The 16,946-nt window shown below is 39.7% G+C and overlaps 1 non-coding gene across 1 annotated transcript; it reads left to right on the forward strand.

Annotated features, from left to right (window-relative positions):
• Positions 1–10,768: 10,768 nt before the first annotated feature.
• Positions 10,769–10,843, forward strand: Trnai-uau (transfer RNA isoleucine (anticodon UAU)). The gene has a single exon. It is a non-coding gene; the product is annotated as a tRNA-Ile (tRNA).
• The last annotated feature ends 6,103 nt before the right edge of the window (positions 10,844–16,946 follow it).

Genomic DNA, 16,946 nt, shown 5'->3' on the forward strand with positions numbered 1-16,946 from the left:
CGAAGTAGAGAGGATATAAAATGTAGACTGGCAATGGCAAGGAAAGCGTTTCTGAAGAAGAGAAATTTGTTAACATCGAGTATAGATTTAAGTGTCAGGAAGTCGTTTCTGAAAGTATTTGTATGGAGTGTAGCCATGTATGGAAGTGAAACATGGACGATAAATAGTTTGGACAAGAAGAGAATAGAAGCTTTCGAAATGTGGTGCTACAGAAGAATGCTGAAGATTAGATGGGTAGATCACATAACTAATGAGGAGGTACTGAATAGGATTGGGGAGAAGAGGAGTTTGTGGCACAACTTGACCAGAAGAAGGGATCGGTTGGTAGGACATGTTCTGAGGCATCAAGGGATCACCAATTTAGTATTGGAGGGCAGAGTGGAGGGTAAAAATCGTAGAGGGAGACCAAGAGATGCATACACTAAGCAGATTCAGAAGGATGTAGGTTGCAGTAGGTACTGGGAGATGAAGAAGCTTGCACAGGATAGAGTAGCATGGAGAGCTGCATCAAACCAGTCTCAGGACTGAAGACCACAACAACAACAAGGTTTATTAGATTACAAAACACAAACTGTTTCACTGTTTCGAAACACCGTATCGAAACATTGCATTGAACTGTATCATTTGTTTCGAAACAGTTACGTGTTTCAGTTTGCCCATCTCTAATGTTAATCATAATAATCACTGTCTCATTCTATCGGAGAATACATTATAAATTTCATAATTATCATTCTGTGTACATAACCAACATAAATCTCATTATCCTTTTACATCATTGATGATAGTCGCTGTATTTGTCTCAGTACACACTTCAAATAACAACTCCCTGGTCTGTTTTCATCCACTTATTTCTCCATAAACAACATTTCATAGCTAAAATCGTAAATACTAAAGTTCAGTAAACACAACAATACTACCTCACAATACATCCTCAAATACTTCTTACATCAAAATATCTAGCACTCTTCTCTCTGGACACACAATTACCATCCTGACAGCCTGTATATCTCATCAAAACTGGTAGAAAATGTTCTCTCTCTCTCTGTGGTATTATCACTGTGTATAGTCAAAAATATTCCTCAAGTTAACAGCATACAACTGATAACGTGTGTATCTCCTCAGAATTGGTTTAAAAAAATACTGTCAGTGTTCATTTTATTAGAAATTACGTGTTCTTATTCAGATTCTAGATGAAATTTCGATGTTCGTAGCTGTTTGTTTAGCGTACGCATCGTGGCAACAAATCACTCAATTCGTTGCGCTATAAATGGAGTTGGCTGTGCGATGATAGTCGCCCGATTCTTGTGAAAAGTTTCCCGCCACGCGTCAGGAGACGTTCTGGCACGCGCTGCATTACTGTCGCTAATTGTTGCTCTGCGCTGTAACGCAGGAAATATTTTCGAAGAGATGACATGTAGTTCTATCATACGAGTTTCATTTTAGTAAGTAGAATTATTCTATATGGGGTTAATATGCGAAATATGATGACATCCCTTGCTCTTGTTATGTCCAAAACGATTTCATTTCCACAACATAGTCGTGTACAATTCTGCAAATCCTAGAAGGTCCCTTATGTACAAGAAAGAATTTGTGACTAAGCTGCTTGCTTTTACATAAAGGATGATATGTAACTAGACTTTTGCGTTGTACCTGTAACTTTTTGATGTTTACTTATCCCTACTGAGATTTCTTTCTTCTTTCTGCAGGCTTTTTGATGTTGTTTAGTGCAATATTTACCTCTTCCTTACGATTTTTTTTAGCTGCGCAAGGTATTAACTACCGGATACAATCTGGTGGTTGTTGATTTTTGAGTACGAGTATCGGAAATAAAGATGAAGGAGCGTGTGGTAACTCACTGAGAATCTCCTGGTGTGTGTGAATGTGTTTGTCCCAAGTCTGGTGTTGACGATGACAATATATTTTGCATAGTTAATTTCTCGCATTATAAATTTAAGGATTGGATTGAGGCCAATAGAGTGAAATAAATCGGATCTAATTTTGTAAGCGAAATTGTGCACCATTGTCAGAAATGACTTCATCAATATGATCAACTTCGGTAGAAAATTACTGGCAAAAGATTTGGATACTCTTTTGGCAGCAGCTTTTCGTAAACGAGTGAATGCAACGAATTCTGAAGTCAATTCAGCGGCAACAGAAATTTATGAGAATCCACTGAGTGATCTGACAAGAGGTTGTAACAGGTCTACTGCAGCCAACTCCTTTAATTTAGAAGGAATTATAGGAAATAACGGTGCTCGATGTTTAATGGTTTTGCTTTCTGACGTAATTTCCGTTTTGCTAAGACTTTCTGTATTCTTTTCTGCATATTATTAAAGTAACAAATTGTGCGAGGTGTGTAAAGCATTTTCTCGCACCAAAATGTGCATAGCTGAGATGTAAATAACAAATAAGCTCATTTACAAAATCATCACGTACGCACACAACTCAAAGAGAGTCTCTGATTGTACATCTTCTGAAAAGAATGTTGTTATGAACCAAATAAGGTTATCTTATTGCAATACCTATTTTGTCATACCATTTACATTTTACATCTTTCCAGGTAGGATCCGTATCCTGTTCATGCGGTATGTCTCGTTAAGAAGAGTAGATAAACTTTTCAAAGGCTACCATTGCACACAACTCAAAGAGAGTCTCTGATTGTACATCTTCTGAAAAGAATGTTGTTATGAACCAAATAAGGTTATCTTATTGCAATACCTATTTTGTCATACCATTTACATTTTACATCTTTCCAGGTAGGATCCGTATCCTGTTCATGCGGTATGTCTCGTTAAGAAGAGTAGATAAACTTTTCAAAGGCTACCACTCGTATATTCAACCAACTGAAGCTTTTCTTCACATCATTTTCAGAATAGTTCTTGACGAAACTAATAGGATCACGTGATAAAGTGCCCGCTACAACATTTTGAGTATCAGGAATGTAAACAGCAGTGAAGTAAAACTCTTGTAAATGCAATCTCCATCTCTTCAAACGATCATGGTTTAGTTTAGATAACATCAAAAATTGTAATTCTCGATTATCAGTGTACACCTTAGTATGTTTTCCATGTAAGTAGAACCGAAATTTACAAAATACCCAATTAATTGCCAATGCTTCCAATTAAGTTACAGAATAATTTATTTCAGATTTAGACAAGACACGACTCGCAAGGGCTGTACTTCTCCGCACAGTTATACCATTCTCTTCAAATCCTTGGAATAGATGAGCGCCAAACCCAATTTTTCGCGATTCCGTTGATAAGCAAAAGTGTAGTGATAAATCAGGATGAGCAAGTATTGGAGCATTAAGAAATGCAGCTTGCAAACTCTGAAACTCTAACTATGCTTTTTCATCCCAATGCCACATGATGTTTTCTCCCGCAAGTGAACAAACTGATAGTCAAGGGAAGGCAGGATTCGGTTACGATAGTGGACGGGGCCGTCATCAGCTACTGTTGCTTGCCTTTTACACTTACACACAGTTTATTTTAAACCGGTAATTCCAGACTCAACAATAAATAAAAATACCACGCGTTATTAATGAAAGAATAAACAACTGTGTAAATAAGTGTTTTCAGTGAGTGGCAAGAATTTTCATATCTAAAAAAACCGTGATAAAAATTTACGGAACCAGGGAAACTTGGAATTTGACGTTTTGTGGATGGAGTGGGAACTGCCCTAACTGCTTCGAGTTTCTCTGGGACTGGTTCAATAACTCGTGATGAAATTGTATGACCAAGAAATTTTACTTTTTTTTCCGGACTCTGATCTTTGTAAGTTGACAGTGATTCCCGAATCCTCAAAAATATCCAATAAGCTTCTCAAAATACGATTGTGCTGTGACCAAGATTTTTTACTATGTCATCAACATAGGATGTTATGTGTCTTTTCAAGTAGACAGGTAAAATAGTGTTCACACTTCGAATAAAAGCGGCTGACGGGATGTTGAGGCCAAAATGTAATTTACGAAACTGGCAGCACACACCAAAACAAAAGAAAGCAGTATATTTTCTGCAATCTAGGTGTAACTCTACACGGATATTTATACAGGATAAAGTTCACACACCATAAAAATTTACAAGAGTTGTAATAACGTTTGTGGTCTAGCAGTTTCTATTGAAATAATAGTGTTAATCTGTCTAGAATATAATATAAGTAAAATCGAGCCATCTTCTTCGTCACAATATCTAATGGGCTGTTACATGAACTGACTGCGGGATCTATGATTTCCTGTTCTAGCATGGACTGAATTTCTGCCCCCAGTTCTTCTCTGTAGCAAACTGGAATGATGTATGGTTTATCGCAAAAGTTAATGTGCTCTTTGATCTGAAATTTGTATTGAAAACCCTTAATAGTTCCTGCACGATGTGTAAAAAAATGGAAAGTGTGCGCAAATTCCAAGAGGATCCGTTCTGTAAGTTCCTGTACTTTGCTCTACTCTATCCACCTTTTCCTGAATGATACTCTGTATTTTACAGTTACACACAATTTATTTTAAACCAGTAATTCCAGACTTAACAATAAATAAAAATACCACGGGTTATTAATGAAAGAATAAACAACAGCGTAAATAATAGTGTTTTCAGAGAGTTACAATTTAGCAAATCAACGTTAAATACGGATACAGCAGATAATGTTTAAAAAGCAAGCCACTGTGATCTGGGCAGAAGGCCTTACATGCCAGGAATGGCAATAAATTAAGAATTGTTTAAAACTCGTTGCAACTTACAAATTACAGCTATTGAAATATTCAATGCAAGTCGCCACAAACACAGCAGAAGGCCTGCGACGCCAGGAATGGCAGAAAATAAGGTTTTAAGGCTTACTGCTAAAATACAAATACCAAATTAGAATTTTAAGGCAAATGATCACAATCACGGCTGAAGGCATTACACGCCAGGAACGGCAATAATATAAAAAAATTTAGAACCTCTGTAAAACAGCAAATACAATAGCAAAGGTTAATTAAAAAAACCAGCAACTGATCACCAAACGGGTGAAATAAGATGATGGTAAACTTTGTAAAATAACCCTTAACATCCATTGAATACTAAACTGCTAGATTTATTCCAGAAGGCGACCAGAACAATTAACTAGACATACATAACCTTTAATGTAGGCATTACAAGGCATATAATACAATAATAAAACACAAGGACCAGTACGTAAATTCCGAAAAGGGTACTGAGGCAGATCATACCCACAGAACGCATGGAGTGAAGGAGCGTTACACTGAACTACTGGCCATCAGACTTCCTTTAGGAAAAAATTTGTCTTACAAGAATCAAGGGGCCACAGACGGTGCTCCAGGGTTCGACCTCTGAGAAGGTTCGGCAACAAACACTTTCGCGAACGATGAGATAGGCTGCCAAGAGTTGCATTCACTTCACAGACGGTAACTCAGAGTAGTGGCAATCTAACGAATGACTAATGATAATCTTGCTGAAGATACCTGACGTCCGATAAACCAAATACAACGATGGAACAATGCGCCAAAGTCGGAACTAGCGGTCTGCACTAAATCCCCAGAATACTGTGCTTAAAGCGCCCAGAACGAGAAAGGAATCACTACCACCAGAGTAGAAGAATCACCAACCGGCCCCGAGGGCAGGTAACTGGGACGTTAGCGGCCACCAGGCAAGAAAAATTACCGCTGGTTGAACTTAACAAATTGTAACAAGTTGAACGCAGTAAACAGTAATAAGAAGTCGAGGAAAGCTAATCAGATCCGCCTTCCCCAAGCACTCCACTCGCTGCTCTTCGCCTCGGCGACACTATGAGCAGCAACACGAAACCAAGTCACTGGATAATCGCGAGATATCAGAATCGTGGAGGTTTCTCTACTTGGATTGAAACACACTCATCTTAAAGCTCGCTGGATCCGGTTTACGACGAGGTCGTACACCCTCGTGACCACAGCCCTTCCATCTGGCAGTCCACGCGTGCCGCCAGCGGTCCCGGGGTGTTCGCGCACTGCACGGACCTGGCTTCTCCTGAATCCCCAACCAAACAGGCCCACTCACACGACCTGGAAAGACAACGACGTCGCCCCAAAGATAGGGCAACAGTGCCTACACATCAATAACCACCGTTGCTGCCACTAGCAGACAGGCAACGCTTGCGAAACCGAGTGGTGCCAGTCAGCACGAGAAGAAGACAAACAACCGCAAACATGCCGACTAAAAGATACCGTCTGGCCTGCAACATAGGACGGAAACCTACAAACAGCACCCACGTGAGGGGCAGCACGGCTCAATCCAGTCCTGAAATGTCAATGAAACTCACTTGCCCTCCACTTCCATTTCTATTTTAGCGTCACTGAAGTTCAAAACAGCTTTATATTTGTTAAGAAAATCTACTCCTAATATTATTTCAGTGCACAAGAGAGGAACAATCAAGAAATTCATCGAAAATTTACAGCCTAGGCACAAAAAGTCTAAATAGGTTGATGCTTCAAGTCAACACTTTCACCACAAATCGATCCTTGTATTTCAATCTTATGTAAAGGTAAAGTCGGACAATCTCTTGTCACACGTTTGTGGAATGCAGTGTCACTGACCTCAGAAATAGAGCTACCAGAGTCAAGGACAGCGGAAGGGGCAGTGTTGCCTACTGAAATGTTTATTATTGAATACATTATAGAGTTTTGTTTGTCATCAGTCTCTTCCAGTAAAACTTTTCAGATGTCTTCAAAAGGAACAAAGTTCAAAGTTTTGGCAGCGTTGTGTTTTGTGTGATACACATTATTGTTTCCTGCCGCAATCGCTAGACTTTTTCACGTATTTCTTCCTCATCATTGATTGTCTCTTGGATTTGCTGAGCTGCTTCAACAATTTCTATCTGTCGCACTGGGCTCCCTCTTCCAGAATTTTGCCACAGAGGATTACAATGCCAATTAGTGTAATTGTGCTGGTTGCTATTTGCGTAATTGTTTTTGTGCCATGAGTTTGCGGATTTTATCTACCTGAATTGCGCCCATGAGAATTTGCATCTGAGTTACAGAATCGTCTGTGATTATGTTGATGGTTATGGTAATTGTGATTACGCCAGCTTCCATTAGCGAAATTCTCGACATGTCTGCTATTGCGTTCACAACTAGCCCTCTGGAAATTAGTACTATCACAACAATGATTATTTAACTGCGAAAATTGCGTCTCATCCGGACGATGTCGGTTATTCCGTCTGTAATTGTTTCTGTCATTGTGTCTGCTATGCGAGTTCCCATAGTCTTTGTTTTCACGCGGCACAAATGCGTATTGCCTGCTACAGTTCCTGTTGATTGCTATTGTGTCTTTTCGTTAAACCGTTGTCGCTGTCCAATTGCAATTCCTTAAGTAATATTTGAAATGCTTCTACATCAGCTTTACATGTACCTGTGGGTTTGGTAAGTATTGATTTCTGCGTAACAAGTCTTCAAAGTATTTTATTGGGCTCGAGAAATCAGACTGTTCAAAGTTTCGTAACATTATAATGCTATGTTTTACCCGTTCTTGTGTGGCCTGCGACTACTAGGCTGATAAAAATACTCGGTATAAATTATTTAAATTTCGGCAATCTCTCACTATCGAGCACATTCTTGCCGCAAGTTCTTGTTTCAAATACCCACAGAGAAATTCTAATTCGCATTCAAGTGGCCAGTTTAGTGGAAACGAATATAGGAACTGATCAGTACAAGCTTGTGGGTGAATTTCGTTACTGTAATTCCTGAAAACTTCGAATTTACGTACGGTCAGAAACTGTTTGTAATCAAAGTTACCATTTTTGTGCGAACCACATTGTTCTCTATTGTACCACATCGGTGATATATCTGGATGTGTGTTACTGTTCTCGTGGAAAATCACCTAAACACCGTAAATTTGTATGATTACCAAAGTTTTCTGAATATGAACGTACTCGGTCAAATTCGTTCTTCTCGTCGTCGCGGTTAAGCTTTCTTTCCATACGCTCAGTTTTTTCATTGAAGGTGTTCCTATAACGCTTATGACCCGATTAATTTTCTCTTGGTTGTCTTTAAAATTTATTAATGACTGGTATTCTGCTGTGTCTGAAAACTGTGCTGGCATTGTGTCATTTGAATCTCTGTCCGCATTGGCTGAGAAATTTGCCATTTTCGTTGTCAGGTAATCAACTTTTCTTTAATTTTTTTCAACCGTTGTTTTTGTTTTTCAGAATCTAATTTCTAAGTTTCCACTAGTTCGCTAATCTCTTTTACCGTTGTGTTAAGATATTCGTTCTGTTCTTTTATCCATGGAAGTATAACACTCGGAACTACAGTGCTGGTTTCAGCTAACAATTCGTTCTTGTCATTAAGCTGTTTAGTTTTCAGGTTTTCGTGTTCTGTTTCATGGTCACGCAATCTAGTTGCAAAACTGCTGATTTCTTGTTTGAATGTCATTTTTAATTTCTTCCCCAATCTCAACTGATAAATTTTGTATTTCCAATTTCATTTCTTCCTGTGATTTTCTATTCCCTTTTTGTGATTTTGTGTTCTCTTCCTGTGATTTTTTTTTTGTTTCTCCCCTAAATGATTTAATATTTTCTTCGCGAAATTTTCTTTTCTCATTTTGTATTTCTCAGCATCTGACGAACTGATTCTAGAAAATTTGTCGTATTCGCTCAGTATGGTTCTATATTATTATTCACTGAAGGTGATGTGTGTTGTGTTCATTCAAAAGACACTGACGCAAAACCTGATTTCGATGTGTCTGTAGTTGCTGTAAGGTTTCGCACGACTCTGGCGACTTATCGCAGACCGACTCAAGTTCAAAATTTGCATGTTCATTACCCATCGTTTGTTCTGTTTCATTATTGTTTGCTGATTGGTTAATAATTGTGGATCTGCCAATTTTCGGCCATATCATGTAAACTATTGATATTTGCTAATTACTCAAGGTGATTTATCTCATCCAGTACCGAATCGTTCTTTTGCAACAACCTCCGTTGTCTTATGTTACGATGGATTTTCATTTTATTCTCTGTTGTACCAAACACGATGAAACACTATTTCTTGGAAAATAATTGCTACAATGACCAAACAAGCAAAATTAAAAACTGTAGTGTTGAGCACTCAAATACTCAACAATGCAAGAAATCCTCACAAAATTTTTACTATTTTCCCGACCGTTTATGTAATAAAGTAATCAATAATTGTCACACACTACAAAATTGCACAAACTGGACAAAAAATTGTAAATAAATTGCCTGTAAAAACAGTGCAACACCAGTAAAATTAGCGCAGCGCTATTTTTTTGCTTTCAAGAAATCCAGAACTATCTACGTATTACCAAACTAACCAACGAACTATCCTGGCAGAATGGACATTTGTAGCCTCCCTACTATATTATGCTTCTATCAAAATTTCCACTTACTTCGCGTCTTCACAACATTGTTGTAGATTTATCGAAAGTACAACAGGAAACGGCAAACAGGCAGCTGCTAAGCTAGATTTCTATTTCTAAATAAAATTTCCAACTGTTGCATACCACATTTGGAAATGCGTTATGATAAACATTGGGGTGGGGAGGGTAACTGTTGTTACGAAATTATATTCAAAACGACAGAGTAAAACTATGCGTGACCTTCACACGTAACATAGGTCTGAACAATACTACGCTTAACAATGATTTCGAAAAGGTACGATATGAACAGAGAATCAAACAACTTAATCAGTTAATAAGTTAGTGCATGACTCAGAGAAGTGGTGGTCTTTCTCTCAGCACTGAGCGAGTGAACAAAGTTAACTAGCTCCCAATAACCATTCCTACAAATTAGGTATGCAGTGCTGCAGTCTTACCACAAACTTCTTCTCTTCAATACAGAGTTAACATTATTCTATATTTATATTCCTTTCGTTTTCCGATGTGTACATCATGTTCATCTCTGCTGTCCTTTACAATATAAATCTTTCTTTACCTAACAGATACAATCGCAAACAGCACAGTACTACAGAATACGTCCATCACCGAGCACACTTTAACTAAGAATGTATCAGACGGGCAAAACTGTGCCTCGACAAGATCAAAGATTATGTGAAGTTAGTAACTGTTCCGAAGGAACAGATACCAATGATGTCCATGCAGCTTCTCTAGAAAGAAATGATAATTAATGGAAATCTTCAGCTGTCAACAGGTGTTGTTGATATACCTCAATGGGGACAGCCGAAAATGTGTGCCCCGACCGGAACTCGAACCCGGGATCTCCTGCTTACATGACAAACGCTCTATCGATCTGAGCCACTGAGGGCACAGAGGATAGCGCGACTGCAGGGACTTGTCCCTTGCACGGTTCCCGTGAGACCCACATTCCCAACTGCCCACAACTTACATTCGTAATGTTCCTAAAGGATATTTGCCCATTCACTCATTACTGGCGCCAACTAAGTTGACGATTCCCGTAAGAATTCGAGTCCCTGTCGCGGCACACATTTTCAGCTATCCACATTGAGGTATATCAACAACACCTGTTGGCAGCTGAGGCTTTAGATTAATTATCATTTCTTTCTAGAGAAGCTGCATGGTCATCATTGGTATTTGTTCTTTTGGAACAGTTACTATCTTCATATAGGTAAGGCTACCCCGCCATTGATCTTCTTCCGTGCGAAAACGCACTTTTTGCTCGAACTCTTACGGGAATCGTCACCTTAGTTGGCGCGAGTAAGAGTGAATGGGCAAATATCCTTTAGGAACATTACGAATGTAAGTTGTGGACAGCTGGGAATGTGGGTCTCACGGGAAGCGTGCAAGGGACAAGTCCCTGAAGTCGCTTATATGCCCTCGGTGGCTCAGATGGATAGAGCGTCTGCAATATAAGCAGGAGATCCCGGGTTCGAGTCCCGGTCGGGGCACACATTTTCAGCTGTGTCATTTAGGTGTATCAACAACACCTGTTCGCAGACCAAAGATTGTTCAACAGTAACGTAACTTGCTCTCTCTATGACGTGCACATGAATAACACATAAAAACTAAAATGACATGACCACTTTATAAGATCATGCATGATGCCGCAGTTTTCTATGCATGTCAGTATTGTGATGTCATATGTCTCGTGCAGAGATATAATTTTGCAGATACATTCAGTGGTATAGGTGAACATTGTCCACAAAAAGTGTCTGAATACTGTAAGTAGTTAGGAAATAATGTATTAAAATGTCATGTATGATGAGGCACTTTTACTGCACGAACAGCGAAAATGTAGTAAGCGATAACTTTTTCCTTTCTTTATTTTGTGGGGATTTTGAGAGAAAAAGTTTCGTAAATGTTTGAAGTTATGTGTAAAATTTTTGCAACTTACTAAGTGATCTCATTCGCAAATACTGGATAAATAAAGTTATCGAATTCGCATGCTGTAAACTACACTTCCCTCTCACCCGACACCCGCCCCTTTCAAAGGTACATTGTGCTTAGCCTCACAGCGATTCTTTCTAGATAGTAACAGATATGTGTACCGAGTGTGGTTGAAATTATGCCAGTGGTTTAGGAGGAGATGTGGAATATACGTACTATCTATCGCTTGAGCCTTGTCCCTTAGTTATGCAGGGTCAGCCATCGTTAATCGGATTTGGCATGTTAATGTTTAAGGGGTGACCGGATGCCTTTCCTGCCGCCACCCCGAACCCAGCGGGACGGAATCAGTGTACGCCGTGTACCCCAACTGTCTGCGTCGAGTGTATTCCATGGAATAGTGTGAAAGTGTTCAGATGTCTGCGAGCCGTGTAACTGAGACGGAATATGGGAACCAGCTCGGTATTCACCTAGCGGGATTTGGAAAACCGCCTAAAAACCACATCCAGGTTGGCCGGCACATCGGCCCTCGCCATTATTCCGCTGGGCGGATTCGATCCAGGGCAGGTGCGCCTACCCGAGTCCAGGAAGCAACGCGTTAGCGCTCTCAGATACCCTGGAGGGTATGTGGAATATACGTACATACATGTACATTTACGGGCATCAATTTTTATAATTTGTAGGGATATGCAAATGATTAGCATTTCAATGTAACCACTCAAAGCAGCCAAGAGAAACGTGATCAACATTCTGTGTGCAAGGAAAGATTACAAATGAGTTTTCTTATTTGGTAATTGCGTCTGGATATTAGTTGCTTGTGGGAAGGTGGTTTCATACCTTGTGTAAGAAAAAGACACGCTTACCAACATGGGTCTGAATTCGGTAGCAGCAGGATCGTGGCTAATCGAGGTTGCAGTTTGTTGTTCCACGACTGCTACTCGTGTTGGTCGGAATTCCACGAGTGTAATGAGAATATGGAATCGAAGTATTCGGCAGGACCAGCTTGTCGCCATGTTGAATGTAAACGACCCAGTGCCCCAGAGGACAGAAACGCTAGTATTAATCATTCACACTGCAGGACACAGCCGAGTCACATACCTTGAGTCAAGAAATGGAATACAAGTATCCACGCGCACAGTGCGACGATGTCCGGATGTAATCTACCCAACGGAAAATTACCCTCTACCACGCAATAATTAATAATGGTCAATCAAATCATCCACATTTATTTACGTTTGAAAAGTATCTGATCAGATTTCCTAGTAATATATGCGCCGACAGCTCGTCGACGCCAAGGTATTGTTCTAGTACGTTTATTCCTTGGAACAACAGAGGTACGAAAATGTATGCTCCATGGTTAATATAGTTAGAGAGAGAGAGGAACAGCTTCGGAAGTATTCGTTTGAAGATTAGCGGATTGCTAAAAGAGTTTTATTTATTCTTCTTCGCGTTAAAGCGAGCTCGTAAAGAGGATAGTTTGTGCCGCTAGCGCGATAGTAAAGAGAAATATAAACCTGTACCAGCAAATAGCAAGAGACTTGGAACCAACACCAAACGGAACATGTATGGAAATGAACCAATATAATTTTGCCTCAGAAATAAGGTTTGTGACCATTTTATTTTAGAGTGAATGACGAATGAGTTCTCTGTCTGAATCATTAATGATTGTCTGGGCCCTGTAATTAATTGGGAAGTTTCAGCTGTGACGAAGAGAACCTGCAATCTCTGAGTTTATAAATCGTCCAAAAAGGCTTCGTCCACATCTGAAATTTTAGATCTGTCGTAAACTAAACGAATGGTTCAAACGATCGATTTTCCCAACTGAATGCAGCGCTTAATAATAATAACCAATGCAAAGATCTTTTCTAGCAAGCCAGCCGCTGAATATTAAGACGAAGGGCTCCACCAGAGATTCTACTAGGCTGATTTCAAGTAATTAATATAATTTAAACTGTATACAGATAAAGAACATTCCTGTGTGAGAGTGAAAGAGCGATAAAGGCGACAGATACACTTCTGTACAGACAACATATTACACCGAGTTAACGGCAAGCTGCATTCACCACATATAGACTTTCATCATTTACAAGAGTAATCAAAGAGAATTCAATTATAATGGCCAATCCGTGACAGGACACGTTTTTGGACGTTGTTAAAATAATTTTGTTCTCTGTTTCATGTGAACTACGACGAGACAACTTAACTTGGAAAAGAGAAGAGATACTCGCAGGCGAATTAGTTGGATCTTCAAAGAAAAGCAGCACGCTGGGCGCAGAAAAAGGGCCAGATCTATAATTTTGTATTAAAGCTTGCTAGTATTGAGGAAGTAGACGTAGATTTGAACATTTACGAATTGTGTGCATGCTACATGTAGATTGGTTGAACCGCCCTAGTTGCATTTACCTGAATAAGTACTATAAGAAAGTAGCCACACAGAAGTATTATTGTGTGAAAGGAGATATATACATATTGACTGTAGAATATTTATATGGTTTTAACTAGATCAATGTTTAAGATGAGTCAAGCAGAGCAGAGCAACACGCAACAGCCTTCAGCTGTGAGCACGGATGATAGTGATGTAGTAAGAAGTGTGGTAGAACCGATCGCTACAGATAGCGTAATAGAACGCCCTGTAGACACGGCTGGAGATGTAACAGCAGGTACGCAACATGGATTAGATCCATTGGTCATTATCATGAGGCAGATGCAAATGTTAACTGAGACCATGAATAATATGAATACGAAATTAGCCTCAGTTACTGAAGGCCAAGAAAATATGAAAATTGACATTAATGCGAAGTTAGCCTCAGTTACCGAGGGGCAAAATGATTTGAATTCGAAGTTAGCCTCAGTTAATGAGGGGCAGGAAAATCTGAAAGTTGAGATTAAGCAGCAGTTACACGACAGTTTTTCCGAATTAGAGCAGCGGATAGAGGCGAAGACAAAGGAACTTAAAGATCAGGCCGAAGAGACGGAACGAAAATTAACTGCACAAATAGAATTGGTTAAAGCTCAATGTGAGGAATCTACTCACCGCGTACGTGTAGAAATGAAGGAGTATGTGGCCATTAAGATAGACACCGTACGCGAACAGGTGGAAATGGTTCCGCAATTAGTACAAAAGCAAGATGCCATGTCATGTGCAATTGCGCAAATTCCTGAATTGGCACGTACGCAGACTAACCTAAAGGAAAGTGTCGAACATCTGACAGAACGTCAAGACGTTATAGACCACCAAATTAATGTATTAACGGGTAAATTATCCGAAATCACATTAGAAAACAAAAGGCTAATATGTGAAAACGTTGAGCAAAATGTTAAAGCAGCATTCCAGAGTCTATGCGGCAAACAGGAAGAGAATTTGTTTGCGAAAGGACTTGAGGAAGTGCGACAGCAGTTAGGTGCTGATTTTGAGCAATGGAAACAAACGATAGCAGAGTCGATACGCGTTTCACAACAAGGCTCAGAACAAATGAATACCGGCCAGCAGCAGAAGTTGCCAGCGACTATAGAGCCAGTTACTGCACATTCGCACACGATACCGACTTGTGTGAGTAACTCGAATATTAAATTGCCACGAGCTAGTTGTTCGCGCGAAGTTGTATCGGACGGAGATTACGAAAGCCTGTGCCATGCCGAAGAAAAAATGATAAAGCATCGGCAATTTCAGATTTTTAACACGGAAAAAAGGGGGGTCCATCCGATTGTTTTTATCAGGAGTTTTAGAGGAGTGCTACCCAGAAATTGGTCGGAGTGGCAGAAGATCAGTTTCGTTACTGGGTATATACAAGGTTCGGGGGCGATCTGGGCCTCGGACATGACGTCTGTTTGCTCGACCTATGACGATTTTGAGAAAGCGTTTTTAGCAAAATTCTGGTCAGAAGGGGTACAGGAACGCCTAAGGCAGGAGGTGCTCTACCCAGAGCCTTTCTCTTTTTCGAAAGGCAGCCTTAGGAAGTATTCTGAGAAATATATAAATAAAACTAGATATTGGGACAGACCTATGCCTTTGCCAGATATAATAAACATACTTAAAGCAAGACTACCAACTAGTATACGGAATCAATTAATTTACGGCAATGATAAAGACTTGGAGTCGTTCCTCACGACGTTAGATCATATAGACATTATAGAAGAGAACAACCAGAAAGCCCGCAACAATAGATTCCAATATAGGGAGATAGAACCTCCGCCAAATGGTAGGCAAGGGAACGCACAGAGATCGATAAATAGTGGAGAAACCCCTCAAAATATCAACAATAATACCGGCAATAGTCTTGCGAGGGGCTATCCAAGGAACAACAGGAATGGGAAACGATACAATCCCGTATGGGGGAACGAAAGGAATTTCAGACCGCAAGCATGGAACAATAACGGTAATAGAAAGTGGAACCAACCGGGGGGAATAAACTCAAATAACCAACATCAGTGGGGACGGACATCTACGAATCAACCGGTGATTACCGAAGTGACGGATGATGTCAACCACCAGGCGAATCAAAATCCAACAAACTAGTAAGGACCCACTCGTGCCCCGGAGGAGCGGTCAACAATAGGTTGAGGGGCAACAGGATATGTGTACCAATGCTAACGTACAATGATGGACGATTACTGGCAGATGAATTGACCGAGGACTTAGAACCCAAAGATGAGGATAAGGAACAGGTGGCAGTAGCCGAAGTGCAAGTCATTTTGGAGACTGTACCTATAACGGCGGTTTTAGACACAGCTGCAACCACGAATGTTATGTCGGAGGCTCTATTCAACAAGATCAGAAATATAAGACGAGTACCAATTTTTCCAGTTCAAAATTGTAGAATAATAGGCGCCGTTGGGGCCAGATCGGCTAATGTAAAAGTGCAGTCACTACTTAGTGTAGAAGTAGGAAATGTAGCAATAGTAAGCACATTCCTTGTTGTGAAAAATTTGGTGGTAGACTGCATTATCGGAGTCGACAGCCTACGTCAATACGGATGCAGAATAGATTTTAAAACAGGAAAAATTTGGTTAAATGTAAATAAACAAGAAATTGAGTTGGACTTGTTGAAAAAGGAAAGCCTTACCAGAAAATATGATAGTGGGATCAGCGTGCAAGTAATCAGGACTGCACAGAATTCTAAACAGCACGTAAATAATGAGGTCCAAGTCAAAGGGGATTTCGATCAATTAGTGTATGAGAAATTAAATGAATCCGACTGCATTATTGAAGATCAGAAGAAGCAGCTCAAAGAATTATTATTAGTGTATGATAACGTGTTTGATGAAAGGCCAGGAGTTATTAAGGGATACATATGCCATCTCTACGTTAAGCCGCACGAAACATATTGTAGAACTTTCTATCCTGTTCCCTGGAGGTTAAAGGCTCAAGTTCAAAAAAAAAAAAAAAAAAAAATAGATCGTATGTTGAAATGGGGTTTGATCGAAACCTCCACAAGCCCATACTGCTCCCCATTGTTGGTCGTGACATAGCATACCCGGGATCGAACAAAATAAAAGGATTATTTTCTCATAACGACTTAAAAAAGTATAATGAAGATTAGAAGATAGTGAGTAATGGTGTTCCGAGTGACAGAAATGAACGCTCGTAAAAAACATAACCATAAACTCTGTGTGTAGTGATAGAAACCTTTAAATTGAAATAAGTAATCAGTAATATAGAGTATAAAA

Source organism: Schistocerca nitens, chromosome 9 (assembly GCF_023898315.1).
Source record: "Schistocerca nitens isolate TAMUIC-IGC-003100 chromosome 9, iqSchNite1.1, whole genome shotgun sequence".
NCBI classification, from domain to species: Eukaryota; Metazoa; Arthropoda; class Insecta; order Orthoptera; family Acrididae; genus Schistocerca; species Schistocerca nitens.